This window comes from Macrobrachium rosenbergii, chromosome 43 (genome assembly GCF_040412425.1).
Source record: "Macrobrachium rosenbergii isolate ZJJX-2024 chromosome 43, ASM4041242v1, whole genome shotgun sequence".
In the NCBI taxonomy this organism is placed as follows: Eukaryota; Metazoa; Arthropoda; class Malacostraca; order Decapoda; family Palaemonidae; genus Macrobrachium; species Macrobrachium rosenbergii.
Window position 1 is genome coordinate 23741669 of NC_089783.1, and position 17921 is coordinate 23759589.

At 39.2% G+C, this 17921-nt stretch overlaps 1 protein-coding gene across 1 annotated transcript in view; it reads right to left on the reverse strand.

The window, feature by feature from the left end:
- LOC136828657 (glutamate receptor ionotropic, delta-2-like) overlaps positions 1-10607 on the reverse strand; it is a 310264-nt gene extending 299657 nt beyond the window's left edge. Inside the window, exon 1 of the mRNA XM_067086706.1 lies at positions 10477-10607. The gene's annotated coding sequence lies outside the window, so the exon portion shown is untranslated. The remainder of the gene's footprint in view (positions 1-10476) is intronic.
- Between the last annotated feature and the right edge of the window lie 7314 nt (positions 10608-17921).

The window sequence follows — 17921 nt, forward strand, 5'->3', positions numbered from 1 at the left end:
CTGTGCCAAATGGATAACTAACAAGTACATATGTACAAAAAGGTATACTTCTATTACTAAACACTGAGTACCTCCAAGCTTCCCAAAAACCACGACCAGGTTTAAAAAGCAGCAGACCAAAAAAGGCTACCTTTCGATTCAGGACATAATATCCCCTGCACAAACCAGGAGTTAATGCTCTGCAATAATCTTATTTAATCTTCACACCATGAAGATAAATCAAAACAAATACAAGATCACCATGCCACTGAGTGACTTAAATATCTTATTCAAGGATAAGCTTCCAAAATTAAAAGTTGTAGCCATTGCTCACATGTTCAGTGGCTTACAAGTCCATAACCAAAGACCTAATGAAAAGGATATTACATTCCTACTCTTCAGAGCTCCAGTTTCCAAATCGCTAAACACAGAACCTTTGCATCAGGTTTAATCCTTTTAGTTCAATTCCAACAATCCTTACAGACAGTACTGGACCCCCAAGGGGTCAAGTTCCTCAAGCCCTAGTGACTCCAGGCTAGGTCAAGATACTGTTGTGGGTAGGGCCTAGCCCAAAACTGTACTTATCCCAAATTAAGGCAAAGATAATTGCCTTGTCTTTAGCAAAGCCTACCTTATCTGAATGAGACTGTGGCTCTCTCACTCTTTAGCTGTATCTAAGGCTATTGTGAAGTTTCCATAGAAACTTCTTTACAAGGAGCTTGTTCTAAACAGTTCAAAGGATGACAAAATAATGAACTGAAGAACTGCATACAGATTCCAAGGTAAAGTACATAGTAGAGACCTGGGAAACTCCAACTTTACACCTTGAAAAACTTCTAGATGTCTTTGTCTTCAGACAAGCCTATAGCCAATGCCAACATGGCCTTTTAGCCTTAAAGACTGCTACCAAGAAGTTTCCTCATGCTTGAGAAACAACAGAAACCTAACCACATTGATTATAGAGGTATCAGTGTTAGAAAAAAAACCCTAATGTGGGACCATGACTTACACCCTGACCACTGGTGTTGGCAGAACCGATTAGTAGATTCTCTCCCAGCACTGATAATGGCATTACTGCGAGATCCCACCTTGAGCTCACCAGAACCATGGACCATACCACACAGCCATCTGTAGCCTGTGGGATTGTGACGAAACCATTCATCTCTCTGTCCCTTGCATCCACCACTCAAAGAAACTGGAAACATATCCTTCCCTGATCACCCAGGGTAACCAACACCAACAGACAACTTACAAAGTTGCCCCAATACACTGATGACTTCCTGAAACATAGCAAGAGTAGGAAAGGCATTACAGTCTAGACCTAACCAGGGGACAGCTTGGTGTCCCTGCCCAAGCTTGAGGACCTTGCAACAGTGAACAAAAATTAGCAAAATGCCAACTCCCCTTACTCTCATACAGGTTCATAACAGGGGATGCCCACAGCCCACTGTCTACAACCAACCTCTAGATGTTGAGCCCCTTCCATTGCTATTACTTATCTCAGTGACTGAGTACATCCACTAAAATTTTTATAATGAATTATTACCCCCAGTAAGGTAATAACTCAGGATGAGGTTATGTGTGTTAATTTGACTAAATAACAGAAAAAGGGGCAGAGCATTTAGACATACAGTAGTTGTGTTCACTCCTCTTTAAACATTAAATGATTATTATTGTCTCTAACAGGCTTACTCTATTTGAGTACACTCTAACTGCCCTTATATGGTATAAAAGTGTCAAACTCATTACCTTTAAATAAGGTCCAGTCTGCATTAACAACCATGAGAAGGGAAAACCTCAAAATAGATATTTTTGCTCTCAACCTAGGTCAGGAAAAAAAAAAAAAAAAAGACTAGAATCTTCAATGCAAAAGCCAACATTCTGCAACACATGTAATTTTCTTAACATATCACAAGTCTCAGGGCTGGCAAGAGAGGGTTAATTGCTTCAAGAGGCTTTTAATGAAGACTCAAACAGCTTTGGAGGCAAAAACTAAATCCATCAAGGTTCCCAAAAAGAGTTACGGAGTACCAAGCACCTTAATTACACCCAACCTAAAGACCTCCTGTGGTCCAGGTTGTAAGCAATGTCTATTAGAGCGTTACCTAAAACATAGGACAACAACGACCTAAAATCTGTAATATCTGGGACTGACAGCATTTAGAGTAACTAGGAAACTAAGAACTTAATGAAGTTGCATATAGAGGTGCATGCTCAGGAAATACCTCCAGCCCAACTCCAGAAGAGAGAAACTAACCACTGCCTCTGAAAACATTAATAGTTGAAACTCTTGCAAACTTGAGGATAGACCCTCAGTCCACACCAGACAAACCTCACTCTAGCATATGATGGTTATGGTGTCAATGTGAACATCAGTATTATGTGGAAGTTTAGAAAACTTTAGCATGTGAAATTTTAGAAGGACTTTCTTTAGAATTGAGTTCTAGGAAAATATTGACAATTGAGGCAAAAATAAAACCAAAATCAATCCTCCCATACAGCCACCAAGGTTTCCACGATTAAAAACATCCATAAAAATCAAAAATTAAAATTCAAATGGAATTTTTTTTTCCCCCTAAACTTGACAAGTTACTTGGATTTATATTTTGTCTCTTCCAATCATAAAATGAGAGATGTTAGGGTTCATAACCAATTTCCAAGGTTGATATTGTTGATTATATTTTGGACTGAAAACACCCACCTAATCAATCAGAAGACCTGTAAGTTATGTGGATGATGTTTTTCCAAATACTGTTTTGCCATTTTATTTGTAATGGTTGTAACTTTCTGTTTTTATATTTGCTAAGTCAAGAATATCCCTACCTACATAAAACCCAAAATCAGATTTATCAATTCTTATAAACTTGAAACTCTCTTCCAATCATAAAATGTTGAAAATTCAGAGCCATTACTGTTATATACTGTCTTGGTAATTTTCTGTTCTAAGTCAAGAATATGCCTACAATCAGATTTATCACAGTGTTCCTATTCACAGAACAAGTGTTCTCAACTCAAGGAAATGCCACAATTGTCCCTGCTTCTGTCCAAAGTAGGGTCTTCCCTAGTCTGAGTAAAAAGAATAAACAATAAAGATATCAACATCTAGCTGGATAAAAAATAATTAGTGATGTCATATATTATTTATAAATATAAACCAACACATTATGTAACATATATATATATACAATATATGCATATATGTACAGTAAACACCCAGTATTCATGGGGATGCGTACCAGACACCTCCGCGAATAGCTAAAATCCGTGAATACTTAAAACCCTTCTAAAAACACTTAGAACTGTTTTGATAGTTCAAACACAAAAAAACTCTAAAAATATTTATACCAGATATTATCCTACTTATGATGGGGTTAGGTTCCAAAAAATACATCGTTTGTTGGAAAAACATATCTCAAATATAGCCTAGCCTACACTAGGGTATTCAGTACCATGGATACATACACTGTAGCCTAGCCTAAACTATAAAGTATACTCTATACATATACAGTATAATAATTATTAATATCGGCTAATTCTGAAGGTTCATGCAGATTGACTTATGATAATTCAATATAAAGAGAAATTGAATAACAAACAAGTAATTAGCTTAACCTACCATATAAATATACGGTAGCCTAGCCTACATTATACTGTACTATATATTCACATATTAATATCATATTATACAAACATATACATAATGAATATGCATCTTTTCCATGGATCTTTTAAAATGTTATGCCTTACTTCACTGTATCCAACAATATTGTATATACATGCTTATGTTGCTTTTGTATTATAAATTGCGATCATAGTAAGTTTATTTTGCCATATTTAACTCAGTTCAGAGCACTTTTCTTGCTTCTAGTTAGCATAAATGAATCTCTAGATACTTTATTTATATGGGGACAAGGTTATTTTTCGTTATACGAAGTGCTTTTGAGTTGAAATATAACGTAAATACGTCTCGTTGTGAAATTAATTTAGCTATTTTTTTCATTAATAGATGACGTTGACCGTTTGGGGGCATGTTTGTTTTGTGTAAAAAAAATTGAGTTTCCGTTAGTTATTTTCACTTGATTTCATCATAATACAAGCTTTACGTATTTACCTTTTATCGGCATGAAAACAGCAGTAATGTGTTCTTTCATGCCCAGTAGTTTTGATTAAAATACTTCCTCTCCAATTTTATTTACGGTCTAGTTTCATCCATGATGTTAATGCACGATAATCAATAGTCACTTAGCAGCTTGAACATTGTTTTTTCTCAGCTTCAGCTACAACTTGCAGCTTAAATTTAGCAGTTTATTTCCTGGCCGATCTTTTATCCATACCGAATAAGGGTATAATGTAAAAATATATCAGTCCTAATCTACTGAAAGTCATTTGTACTATAACTACGGTAATTGTTTATTATCCGTACGATGGTTGAAATACAAGCAAAACAGCTGATGTTATCCGATTTGGTTATAAGCTGTACGCATTTACGCAAGAGTTAAAGTTACTAACAATACTTTTATCATTCTCCTTTACTTTTTTAACTAGAAGATGGATTAAAGAGATGGAAGAAAAGAAGGTGGTCTATTGTAATTTGGTCTCTCTCGCTGCCTGATTGTACACTGCTGCCTGCACCCATGGGAAATTAAAAAATATTTTCTAAATATTGTCGTGTTGGTATTAACTGTTTACCCCATCACAAAGTCGAATTATCGCAAGGCGAATTATCATTACTCGAGCACTACCTGGGTACCTGAATATTTTAATAGTTTTATCACAAAAAGTGCATTTAGTCATGAAAATGACATGCAAATACAGTAATTAGTGAACATTTATCAGTGAAAAATACCGTGAATGGGCTAATTTTCAGTGAATACAGTAAACCCCCTTATTCACGGTCTCAATATTTGTGGACTCATGTATTCGCGGATTTCTCTGTGGAACGTATCTACCTATTATTTGAGTAAAATTCGCCCACTCGCGGTATTTTTCACTGAGAAATATTCACTAATTATTGTATTTTCATATCCTTTTCATGACTAAATGCACTTTTTGTGATAAAACTATTAAAATACTCAGGTATAAGTATTTTTAGAGGGGTTTTTGTGTTTAAAAAATATCAAAATAGGCAGTACTAAGTGTTTTTAGAGGGGTTTTAAGTATTTGCGGATTTTAGCTTTTCGCAGGGGGGTGCAGTACGCATCCCCTGTGAATACGGGGGAGTTTACTGTAATGTGTATATATATGTTCCACAGACAAATCTGCGAATAGGTGAGTCCATGAATCATGAGACCACGAATACAAGGCTTTACTGTACAACAATCTGTTCCTACCGAAACCAGCAAAGAAGTAGAATGACCGGCTGTGAGTGTTTGTACCTATTGGTCCCCTGGTGGGGGTGAGAGAAGTAGATGGATAGAAGGTGGATACTAATAAAAAACCAATTATTCATGTTTTTTCCCCATCTGTCGAACTACTGCTGGTACAGAAGTAAAAGTTATATAATGGAGAGGTAAGGTTCTTTAAAAAATTCAAGTTTATTAACAAACAAAACTGCAAAGGTTGGTGCAGAGTCAGAGAATGATATCTGCACATGACAGCATCCAGAAGCAGTGGAGTGAAGACCAACAGGTGAGCAAGGCTTCCCCCTATGACTTGACAGATAACTACCTCGTCATCAAGTTTTAAACTGCCTTTTCCAGCTTGTGCTTACAGCCAAATCCTACATAAAGAATAGGTTTGTATCCATGTAAAAACAAAGACAAAATTATCACTGGAATTAAATTGGTCAACTGGGAAGACCCAGCACACCCAGTAAGGCCAAATACATCTACCTTCAGACTTTCTAGACAAGTGAAGGAAGGGCAGCAGTGATGGCTTTGAAAATGAAGTCATGGGTAAAAGATAAAGAAAAAGAAAATGACACGGATGACAGAACCTCATGCTAAACTACCAGCCATCCTCTGCCCTTCTATTTAACCTACCCTACACACTATTTGAAAGACAAGAGGAACAGGGAACTGACAGAAAAGTGTGCTCGAGTGTACCTGCAATTAAGTAAACTTCAATCCAAGACAGTGGAAGGCTATAGCCCGTTCCAAGAGTGAAGAACACTGTTTTATTTTGGAGTGGCTTTCTCCTAGAAGAGATGCCTACCAGGCTAGTGAGTCTCCTCTACACAATAAAACACAGATCAAAAAGGGTAAGGAGTGTAGGGTGTTCAGTGTTTTCAAGTGTGTCAACAGCATGTAATGAATATACCAGACTATTCTGAGTTGGTGTAGGCATAAAAAAAAAAAAAAGTCCATGACCAGAGAGAGATCCACCAATAGGCTATACTGGCCAGCCTTAGAAGGGACTTTAATTTCTCTCATGGTACTACCTTAACAGGCAGCTGGTGCCTTGGCCAACCTACAATCATTTGAATGATTATCAGCCTAAAGAATACTGTGCCCCAAAAATCCAAAGAATCTGAAAGTACAGTCCCAGTGCCAGACCAGTTTCTCCTGTCATAGTAGCAGTATCAAAATAGAAGAGTGCTAAAACCCAATCATAATAGTGATCAGAAAACAGCAGTATCCATCCTCTACTAACATGTACCACTGGATGTGGGCCATCTGGCTGGAGCACAACTGTGTGGATCACAGACTTCCTGATCTGCCTTCATGAAGACAATTTCCACAGTCCCTAAGGTAAGAGGTTATCACTCCATCTACAGCCAGGCTGGCCAACTGAAGGGTAAAGATCTCTCTTCTCCAGGGCACAGATCTCTCTTCTCCAGTGAAAGAAGCTGTTTCCAGGGGCGAACATGACTCATCCCCCAACCTAACTCAGGTGCCATGATAGCCCTTGGGGAAGGATAGCTAGCCTCACCAATGATGTTGGAAAGTTACATGCCTTTCTTATCTTGTCACTCAGAGGGTTGTGAATTACTCTTATTCTTGTTTATTCCTGAGTTTGTGACTAAAAATCAAAATTCTCAATACCTGATAAGAGATTCAGAAGATTTATAACCCCTCTCCCTGGGACTTTGTTGATAGTAATCCAGAAAAAATGCTTTTGTGCATGTTAGCTGGGCAGTACTACCTAACACAAACCCAACTTCTTGGTGACGAAGTAAAGCTTTCATCTAATCCCATCAAATGGCTATACTGACTAGATCCTATATGGCTTCCAGTTTGTGCCACCCCTCTTAGGGCTACACTTGGTTCTCCAAGGTTATCCTGAATAAGTTTAAGTCCAGACATTTCTCACTTGAGCTCACAATCTTACTGATCTTGCCTCCCTAAGCTAGATCATATAGGAGGTTACATGTATCATTGCTTCCTTGCTATCATGACCAGGAATGTGACATTTCTGGATGGAGATTCACCTTGCCAGTCAGTTTAGTGACAACCTTCCCACACATCAATGAATCCCAACTTAAAGTCAACGATTTGCATTCCCTCAGAAAACAAGCCCTTTTATCATAATCCCACCTCAGCCACCCTGCATAGTCTTGATGCCAGAGAAAAATGTGCTTGATAATGATAGGTAAGTTGGGGCTTCTAACAACACGCCCACCTACTGCCAATTAACCATCTTGTTACCAAGTTTCAATGACTGATTCCAGCTTCCACTGAGAAACTTTCCCACATAAAAGGCTCTGGTATTTATATCTTGGAAAAATAAGATGTCAAAATTTGTGTATTTATGGTAAAAGCTGGTTTGGTTGTTGAAGCGTGGTTACTAGCTTTCACCTTTTTTTTTACTTCAGGTTTCCTTCTCATCTTAAGAACATCCTGCTATCTTCTTGCTACACCAATTTGTAACCTAGCTCTTCTCTCAACCTACCAGTATTACACTCAAATACTTATAAGAATCAATTGTTTCTATTTTCTCACTATCCATATTGATATTCACTGCCCTAACTTCCTGGTTTCCATTTAACCTCATTTTTACTCTTTAACTTTCTTTAACTTTCTCTTCCTGCAAACACCCAACTCTTTCACTAATCTCTACAGTTTCTTGCTACTTCTCCCAACCAGTACTGCATCATCACTGAACATAAGCTGTTCCACACACCATTCATGGCCCATCCTCTTATCCCACAACCATGCACCTACATCTAATCAGTCCTATCTCTAAATTCCCATGTCATTCCATCCCTAAAAATATTAAACAGCTATGGAAATAAAAAAAAAAAAAACCCTTGTCCCAGCCATTCTTCCACCTAAACACACTAATACATATGCTTCTTTCTTTCACAAAATCTGTTTAAACTCGCAGCAATTTAATCTCAGTACTATATATCCTCCAAACCCTCCATGCTGCCTTTCTATAAACTAATCATGGTGTTTATCTAGATCTATGTATACCAAATGCAGCCTTTCTCTTCTACTTTTAAATTTTTCATGTTAACTGTTCCCAAAACAAACAATTTATGTTATAGCCATTAACCTGTCTGAGACAACACTTAAGTCTCTTCCCTATCAAATCTCTTTTCACTTTCTTACCTTTTCAATCATACACCTTTCCTGGTATACTAAGCACAGTTATGCCCTACGATTCCTAGTCTCCTCTATCACCTTTACCCCTTTACAAAGGAATAATTATTCCTCTACCTCTCACCCTTAGAACCTTTTCCTTATCAAGACACACCCTTGTTGACCACTCAATCATGCTTTCAACACCACACTTCACTTCGTGTCTCCCCATTTTTCTGCCTCTTATTTGCCCTCCTTATATCCTCAACAATAACTTTCACACATATTCTCAAACTGACTCTAAACCTTTCCACCCTTGCATCATTCAGTTCTGCCATTGTCATTTTTTTTATCTTTCATATTCCATAGATCCTCAGAATGCTCACTACATGGACCCAGGTATACATTCTCTTCAGACAGCATTCTTCCACTTGCATACTTTATTCTATAATCCATTTGCTCAGGGCTTTAGTTCCTAGCAGAACAACTTATTCTCAAATTTTCTCCACACTTCTTCAGATGACATTTTCTCTCTCCTTCTCTTTACCATCTTACGCATCCTCCTGTAATCCTGCATAAAATCCCTCATCTGTCTTGCAACTGTACCCAAGATAATCTTGATTTTTCCTTCACTACACTTTCAGATCTCAAGGAGTCTTTTTGAGGTAAGTTGCTAGCTCATGTCCTACTCTACTACCTAGCTGCAAACTATCAAAGTTGATTAACTACCAAGTACTTTACACATCTAGGTCAACAGGGGGAAACTGATTTTTTCAGAAAACAATACCAAGTAATTTTCTTTCATAATACTGATCTTAGGTTGCTCACTGGTAAAGTCATGTTTCTAAAAGCTTTATAACTTACACATTCACTCACTTCTCTTATTTATCTACGTACCTCACACCTGACAATCTTGGGCAGAATTTGGTTAAATTTTAACAAAAGACTACAACCAATGTGTAATGCTTATTGGCAACATAACTTTATATCCTAACATAGGTTACTTCCCACTTAGGCTAAGTTGCAAGCACCAGTAAGCATACATTCTATTTTGCTGTTTACTTATGTGAAGCAAAGTCCCTATTCACACGTAAGCCTACTTGATATCTAACAAATATAAAAGACCACGGTGGGAAAGTTTTGATTTTAATAAAAAAAAAAAACTTTTTTTCTTTGTCACTTAAATTTTTTATTGATTTAAATCATTTAAAATGACAAGATTTCCCAAAACTATTCATGAGATACTAGTAAGGTTGCACAGATCATAATTAATGTTTCTGGATATCTAGAGACATCTCCCCTTCCCTTAGGTGTGAGGCTACTATTATGGGACAGAGGTGTGTTGGGTATCAAGAAGGGCCCAGACCCACATCAGCACCAACCATGTCCCTGGTAAGATGTGGAGTCTTAGGTCGGGTTAAATAGTTATGCATCCCTATAATTACCACTTGTTCACACACTGACACAGGTGAAGGGGTCCCAGGAGGGCGAAGCCCCGTCTGGTCTGGTCCATGCACTGTCCTCGGTAAAGATAGGCTACGAACAGTCAGGTTGGGGAGTTTCTTGCAACTGTCAAGGGCTATTTCCCACTTTTTGCCTTGATATTTCCTTTTCTCCCGGTAATCTTATTATTTTGTTATTGCTATACAGCAGACACCTCTGTGCACTTTGTCAGTTATTGCTGTCTATGTGTACAAGAACGCAGCAACGGCCTAAATTTTACAAAATTAACCATTGCTACCAAATGTTGGGTGACATTTACCAATGTCAGAACCAAAACCAAGGTTTTTTTTGTCGAAAATGACTGATTCCAAATTCATCTCGAATGACACGCTAACATATTAGCCTATGAGAGAGAGAGAGAGAGAGAGAGAGAGAGAGAGAGAGAGAGAGAGAGAGAGAGAGAGAGAGAGAGAGAGAGAGAGAGAAAGGTAACATTAGTGTACCTCACTGAGATCTACTTCATATTTGCCATTCATTTAAGAGACAGCTACAAAATAATGCCAAGTTTTGGATCACACTTTGCAATAGTCACCTAGATAACAAACAGCCGAAAGTCACCCGGGAAAGTAGTGGTTATATTAGAATTATAGTATCACAAACACAGTTTAACAAACACAGACACAGGTACATCTAAACAACACATCAAGCACGTCAAAGTACAATGTTGTTAATCTCAAACGAGAATCCAAATTATCCGTTAATAAGCCTCATATATTTCTTTTAGCATGTAGTTGAAGTATCCTTATACATTTCATCATTGCTACGTACTGAATTTGTAGGGTTAGATAAAATAACTTTCTAGGACAACAGATTCTCGTTTCATTCTTACCGCTGAGGGAGTTGTGTGATTTGGTTTTGTCTGTGAGGTTTTTAAGTGTCCGTTTATGTGCGTCCGAAGTTAATTGCGGCCGTTTTAAATTATCAAGATTCTGAAGGAAGCGAAGCACGGAGAATCATTGAAGTGACTACCTTCATATTCATTGGAATTAGGTAAGAAGAGTAAAATCTTGTAGCCGTTGTGTCTGTAGTCTGCACTTTGGTTATGTAGGCCTAGGCCTAAGGTAGGCTCCAAGCTACGCTTAATCTGACTGTATTTCGGAAAAGTTGAAAGGATTTGTGCAAAGTCATTCTTTTGTAAGGCCGCCCATCTTATATTGCGGATATAGCAGAAGTGAGGCACAGAATTTCTGACGATTTAAAATTAATCCTGAACAGGGTCAGGACGATTTAGAATTCAAGTTTTAACAATTAGTTTAATTTACTGTTATCGCTGTACTCACTCAGAAACTCTGCAGACTAAACCTTTAACGATATAGGCCAATAGTTTTTTTTTTAAATCTACATTAGCCGTAATGTATATAAGCAATGAGGACATCCTCACTAGGAATAGCCTAGGTTAGGCTACTTGCTAATTTTTTAAACCACCTAAGTCTAAACCGTATCCAGCAAACTTCGACTAAGCCAGCAGAACCTTATGGTATTATTTTATAAGTTGCCAAGACACGCTATGGAATTGTAACCAACATATTTTTTTAAAAGAGCTCTTCATTCTCATTATTTTGAACCCCATAAACACTATGGGCAAATGATAAAAAATTAATAAAATTACGACATAAGGTAAGAATACCACCCCTCCCCCTCCATAGCTAATATGGCAATTGTAACCAGTAAACTCCCCTAGGTTAAGTTAAATTGGTATTTTAAGGTTCTTTTAGTGCCCTATCATTTCCTAGTTATTTTTGCATGAAAAACCCAAAATGGTTTTCCGTGCAAAAATGGCTGGCTGGAGTCTTATTGGCAACTTATAAAATTTTACCAACATTTTAAACGGCCAGTTAGGCTCAAGGTTAGGCCCGTTTTTAGTATTCCAAGGCTCCCAGATCCTAGTTAAAAGTTATGGGTTCAAAGTTAACTTACTGTAATTAGGCCGAAAGCCTTGTGCCTAGAAGTAAGCCTAGAAAAAGAAGTTAATTGAATTTTGGAACTTTGGTGCTATGTTACAAATTTGTATGTTATTTGCCTCGCGCTAACATTAGGGGCAAGTCTTAGTCAAGCAGTCCTAATTGATTGATTGTCAGAAATCAAAAGAGTACTTAATTTTTTTTCTGTGTAGCTTTTCCATTTTATAACTTAATATTACTTGTTATATTCTTTGTACCCTTTATCTTACAATAACCATACACCCTACAGGTATGGGTGGACTGTTGTGGGAAGCTTGGATTTTTTGGCTGTGGTAATACAAAAAGCTTGTGAAATATATATGAATAAGCCTTTACCCAACCTCTCCTAACCTAACCTAACTTGAAGCATTGTTCGTACTTGAATGGAGAAACCTTGTTCTACCCTTGTTGCCCCACTCAACTTAAACTAGAGAACCACAAATTATATATAGGGAAATATAAGAATGCATCCTAACCTGACCTAACTTGGTTTGCTGGTTCCTGTCTGGCAAACGGTGGGGGGGGGGTGTGGGTAGGTTGTACCTCCCCTTGACCATGCTAACCTTTGTAACCAATACCTTTTAATATGTGAGTAAATGTTTTTGACTAACATAACCATTGTAACTTCGTAAACCTTAAGAATATCTTAGGATATTTGATTTGTTTTCACTATATTTATTCATACTTAATATCAATGATGTAAGTACAACTATAGAAGAAATGGGAATTGTATGTCTTTATTCACATGCCATCTACTGTCACAAGCATTCATGTTCGATTAAAAAGATGTCACAACATAACTATCTAAGATTCAGTGTCTCTCCTGAGAGGTTGTTTGCCCTGCCAGAATCCCCCCCCCCACTTTGGTCTTTTGTAAGCAAAAGTTCTTGGTATGCTCAGTGATCAACATTTCCTGTACATTCATGTTATTTTAAGATTAAATAAGCTATCTGGATCTAATGACTGAATACAAGGCACATGTCTCAAGGTCATAAGTCTTTTTGTGAAATGTGCCCCCTTATCTATCCATCACTGGGTAAATATTTGTTGTTGGTATAAGAATTTTTTCCAGCATGAAGCATGCATGTAATGATTTCAGTTGAGCACATTCTGGTCCACTGCACCAGGTATGCAAATGAGAGGCAGATGTACCATCTAGATGGTAAAACCATGACAAATTTTAGGAGACAACATTGACGTTGGCCTTGTTTTGAGTTTTTCAAAGGTTTGTGGCTTTTATAAAAATGTCTTATAATTTTATATCGATATGTCTTTTTTTTATCTTATTTATGGAAGTTTTAATTCCATTAGAAATTAAATCTTCAAATTTACCTTTTTTAACATTGACCTTTAGAATGTCTATTATGAACTCATTATTTACATCATTTCCATTTTCATTCATTCTCATAGTGCTGAATCCTATGGATCCCAGTGCTTGGCTTTATGCCAATATTATATATTCCATATATGTGTGTGATTTATGATTGTTTTACCATTATGTTGATACAGGTGACTGAATTCTATCTCTTCCCTAAAGCATACCTGTATATTTTGCAAGATCAGATAAATTAGATTCTTGTGTAATTTTGGTCATACTGTACAGTTGACCTAAACTACTGAGTAGTGTGTAGGATAGATGTCCATTTTATTGATTTGTCATTCGTTCCTACACAAATACAAACCTTCGTTCTTTTGATTGGAGGCTGCTTTAAGCAGAGGCTGGAAATGGAAAATTAGACTTATTGACAAGGTAGTTAACTACTGACAGGTAGGGAAAGCCCTCCCACCTGTCAGTCTTTGCTCTACCTTGCTTCCAGCCACTGTTTAGTATAGACGTCTCTTCTGCCCTCTGCCCGATTTCTGCTGTTATGTGGTTGGCGATGGATAAAGATCAAACTCATCAACCATTTAGCCTGCTTTAGGGAAAGATGTGAAGCCAGCAGTAATCATGAGGCGGTGCTCAGGGACAAAGAAGCCCTTTGATAAATTTCTGCCCTCTTTAAGAATTGATTCTCACTCATGTGTTTCTTGCAGGAGTCACATCAGCACCTGTAACAGTCCTTGTCGGGAGTGTCAAAAGTGGGCTGTTCGAACATTGGGTTAAGTTTGCAGTGAAGAGGAGGAAGGAGCTTAAGTAGTTTCCCCATGTCTTTGGAGGGCAGCATGCATCCTACGACACCAAGGAAGCTCTTTGGCACCGTCCTTCCTCCTTCCAAGCCTCTGCCCATTGTTGCTATGCTTAAACGGGGTTAGATTCTCCTTAAGGTGTACCTCCTGAACAAGTTCTGGTAGAGAACCCCTGTGGGGGGGGGGGGGAAGGATAGCCCACTCTGTATTATCTCTCAAGGTTTTCTGCCATTGGGAGGATGAGTTTCCTCTGGCTAGCCCTCTCTTTCTGGAAGGGAGGAGGTCTCCTGTACTAACCCGAGGACAAATGTTGCCATTAGTTTTAAGCTTGTACATTGTTCCAAGAAATAGCCTGATTGTTGGTGTGTTCAAGACTAACAAACCTAGGTCTCTCAGTAGAGCCTAGTATTTCTGCCTTGCTTGGTCAACTCTCCTCAGAGAGTTGAATCCTGTTACCACTTTGACAGTGACCACGATAACTTTGACAGTCACAATTTCTTCAGGTGCTCCAACTGCCCATACTTACATGATAACCCCACATGCATCTTCCGTGATGTTTCCCAAGGAATTGTCCCCTTCTGCAGGGGCAGTCTTTTGCAATCTCATCAAAATTGAACTCAACATTGGACCTGGCCATGAGGAAGAAGTCAAAGAAGTTCAGAAGGAAGTCATCGTCATCTGGTTCCTCCACCTCCTCACTGACTACCTCTAAAGCTTCTAAGCAGAAGAGGAAGAAGGCCATTGCATTGTAGAAATAGTTAATTGGAGAATGGTAATTTCATTCGTGGGAGAATAGTCGAATTGACTAGTTCGTTTGGTTCTTACTTTTTGTCCCCATTTTAGGTGTTCGTTTATGGACGGAAAGTAAACTGAATGATTGCCGTTTGTTAATATTAAATGTAAATTCTTAACTTTCCCCTTTTTGTATTCTAATTGAATTAATTAATTTAATGTTAAATGTATTCCTTATAAGGAAACAGTTTTGTTTTCCCGTCTTTATTTTTCAACGTTGTTCGAGAGTTTCGGACAAGAAAACTGAGTTGTTGGCGGTTTTGGTCCGACAAGGAGTCTTCAGTCTTGCGGTACCAGTCGGACAAAAGAACGGGTGTTCTTTCGCTTAAAGAGTGAATTCAAGAATTTTGAAATTCGAAGAATATGAAGAAATTGATCTAGAAGACGGTGCAGATAAGTTGAGAGATAAAGACTTCCCTAAAATTGATTTGAGTTAGATAATTCTAACTGCATCTATTAGTCCCTGCAAGAAATCTAGTAAGACTGTGGGTGGTTGGTCTTCCTCCTCCATGAAGGAGACTGATGGGTTCTTCCTAGCAGTGCTTTACAAACCACTGCATGTGGTGCTGCTTCCTTGGGTGCCATGAGACCCAGGTGTATTGGTGCTACCTACTGGTGTGGTGCACACTGGTAGCAAGCCCCAGCATGAGCAGGGAAGGAGAGAGCATTGCATTGCCATGCAAGCATTCCAATCATGTACTCTTAATGTTCCACCAAATTTTCTGTATCAAACTGTATGTATGTTTCTGTTTGTGAAGATGCCAAGCCTCTCACCATTTCACATATATTATGCTACTGCATTGTATTCATTAGTCTGTCTCGAATCTCATGCAAATGTCCATATGTGGAAATTTCTGGCCTTTCCATTGATATATGTTTTATCATTGTACGTTTATTATGTCTCTCACAATCGCCATTTGTTTGTCTGTCGACAAGCACAGATGTCCGAAACATAAACTCTGTTTTGCCTTGTCTGTGTGTAGAACTGCATTGTGGCTCACACCAGCCAGTAACAACCTTGAAGATTCTGTACATTTAATTCAGTAAGGAACCACTAATAAACTAGACAACACCCAGCCAGTATGTCACTCAATACCTTCCTTACACTGGTGACCCCGGAGTGACCTGAAGGACCCACGATGACGACCCACGTGCCTACGAACCCTTCGCCGCCTCCTCGACTGAGCCTCCCGTCGTTCCCGAGCCTTCAGTAGATGTCCAACCCTCCGAGATGACCCACCCCACCACCGGAGCCCTGGACGCCTCCTCCAGGCAGCCTGGTGCTGCCCCCGAACTCGTACCAGACGAGCTGACCAACAAAGGACTAGCCAACGTCATCCTTCAGCCTGCTGCCGTCCCCCTCGAGCTGGCTACCAAAGGATCAGTCGATGTCATCCTTAAGCCTGCTGCCGTCCCCCTCAAGCTGGTTACCGAAGGATCAGCCGACATCATCCTTCAACCCGCTGCCGTCCTCCTTGAGTTCCTGCTGGCCAATGTCGCCCTTCGTCTTGCTGCCCCCCAAAGCCCAAGCCCTTCGCGCCCATTTGAATTGTCAGCAAGACGATTTCCGCTGTCGGGGCCTTGCTTGTTGGGGAGTATTGTAAGGGACCGCATGGCAGTCCTATGGGCACACGTGCATGTGAGTCAGCTGTGGCGGAATTCACACTCACAAACAACACAACACGCAACACTCACCCTGATCTTCGGTTGCTGGAGATGGATAAGGTCCACGGTCGCCAATCACAGCACACACCCACGAAACAAAAAACTTAAACCGACCCTCCACCAACAACGAATCAACAAAAAAAAGAAGAGACACATGAACCATTAATGTGGTCCCAAAAAAACAGACGTACTCCCCGTTCACTTTCAAGGTTGGACCTCAACTGCCCAAGACTTCCCCAAAAAACCGAAAAACTCCCGACAGACCGACAGACAGAGAGACAGCCGTAAAACCAACTCCAACAACCGAACCACTCACAATGACAATTACACTCTCTCTCTCTCTCTCTCTCTCTCTCTCTCTCTCTCTCTCTCTCTCTCTCTCTCTCTCTCTCTCTCACAAAACGTTGGGAAATGCTAAATAAAAACAAATTTCTGATCCCTCTATATTTCTCCCCCCTTTTAGCATTTCCCAACCAACACCTTTCACACCTCTTTCAAATCGCCTTACGCAACACCCACGGATGCTCCCTAGCAGGTCCTCTAGATCGCGTTCGCGGGCACGCAATCATTCTCTCAGACTCGCTCTCTCTTCCAGCAACATTCAGATTTACATTTTCTCCTCCATTCTCTCTCAGATTCACGCTATCTTCTTCACTATTACCACTCTCAATTTCATCCACAATCTCATCTATACCCTCTAACTCGTTCCCAAATACCTCCCCCAATTCTTCAACTAACCCATCCCATTCGCTCATTGACCTTTCCAATTCTTGCAACGATTCATTCATGCTTTCAATCACTCGTCTATCACTGCTACGCTCTCTTACTCTTACACTTTCGCTCACCTCCAACCGTTCACTAACCCCTACACGTTCAGTCAACTCAGTTATATCAAACCCGCATATGCTATAATGTTCTATCCATACCATCCCATTCATCCGTATTACACGCTTTATCACTCATTTCCACTTTGGCACTCACACCCCTATCACACAACTTACGACCATTCAGTTTACTTACGTTCTTCCCTTTCTTACGTTTTTTACCATACTCTATCAAAACAAATTGCTGATCCTCCATACACAAGCTCTCATGCATACTTGGTTCACCCACATTCGATTTCAACCATTTATACACCCCATTCTCTCTCACATATTCCGGTACATCCTTCCATCTACGCAATTGGTTGTGATGCGCTCGCATTTCTCTCACACTACCATCTACACATACTTCCCTTACAACATAACTAAGCCCACTGGGACCAACTTCCAACACCTCATACGGACCCTCAAATTTTCCACGCACTTTATTTACATTCAACCGCCCTTTCTCGATTACTTCTTTCAACACTTTCTCGCCCACCTTGTAACTTTCAAACCTTTCATGCGCCTTCTTCCATACCTCCCTATCATTATCAGATAGACCCAATCTCGGTCTCACTATCTTTTCAAAA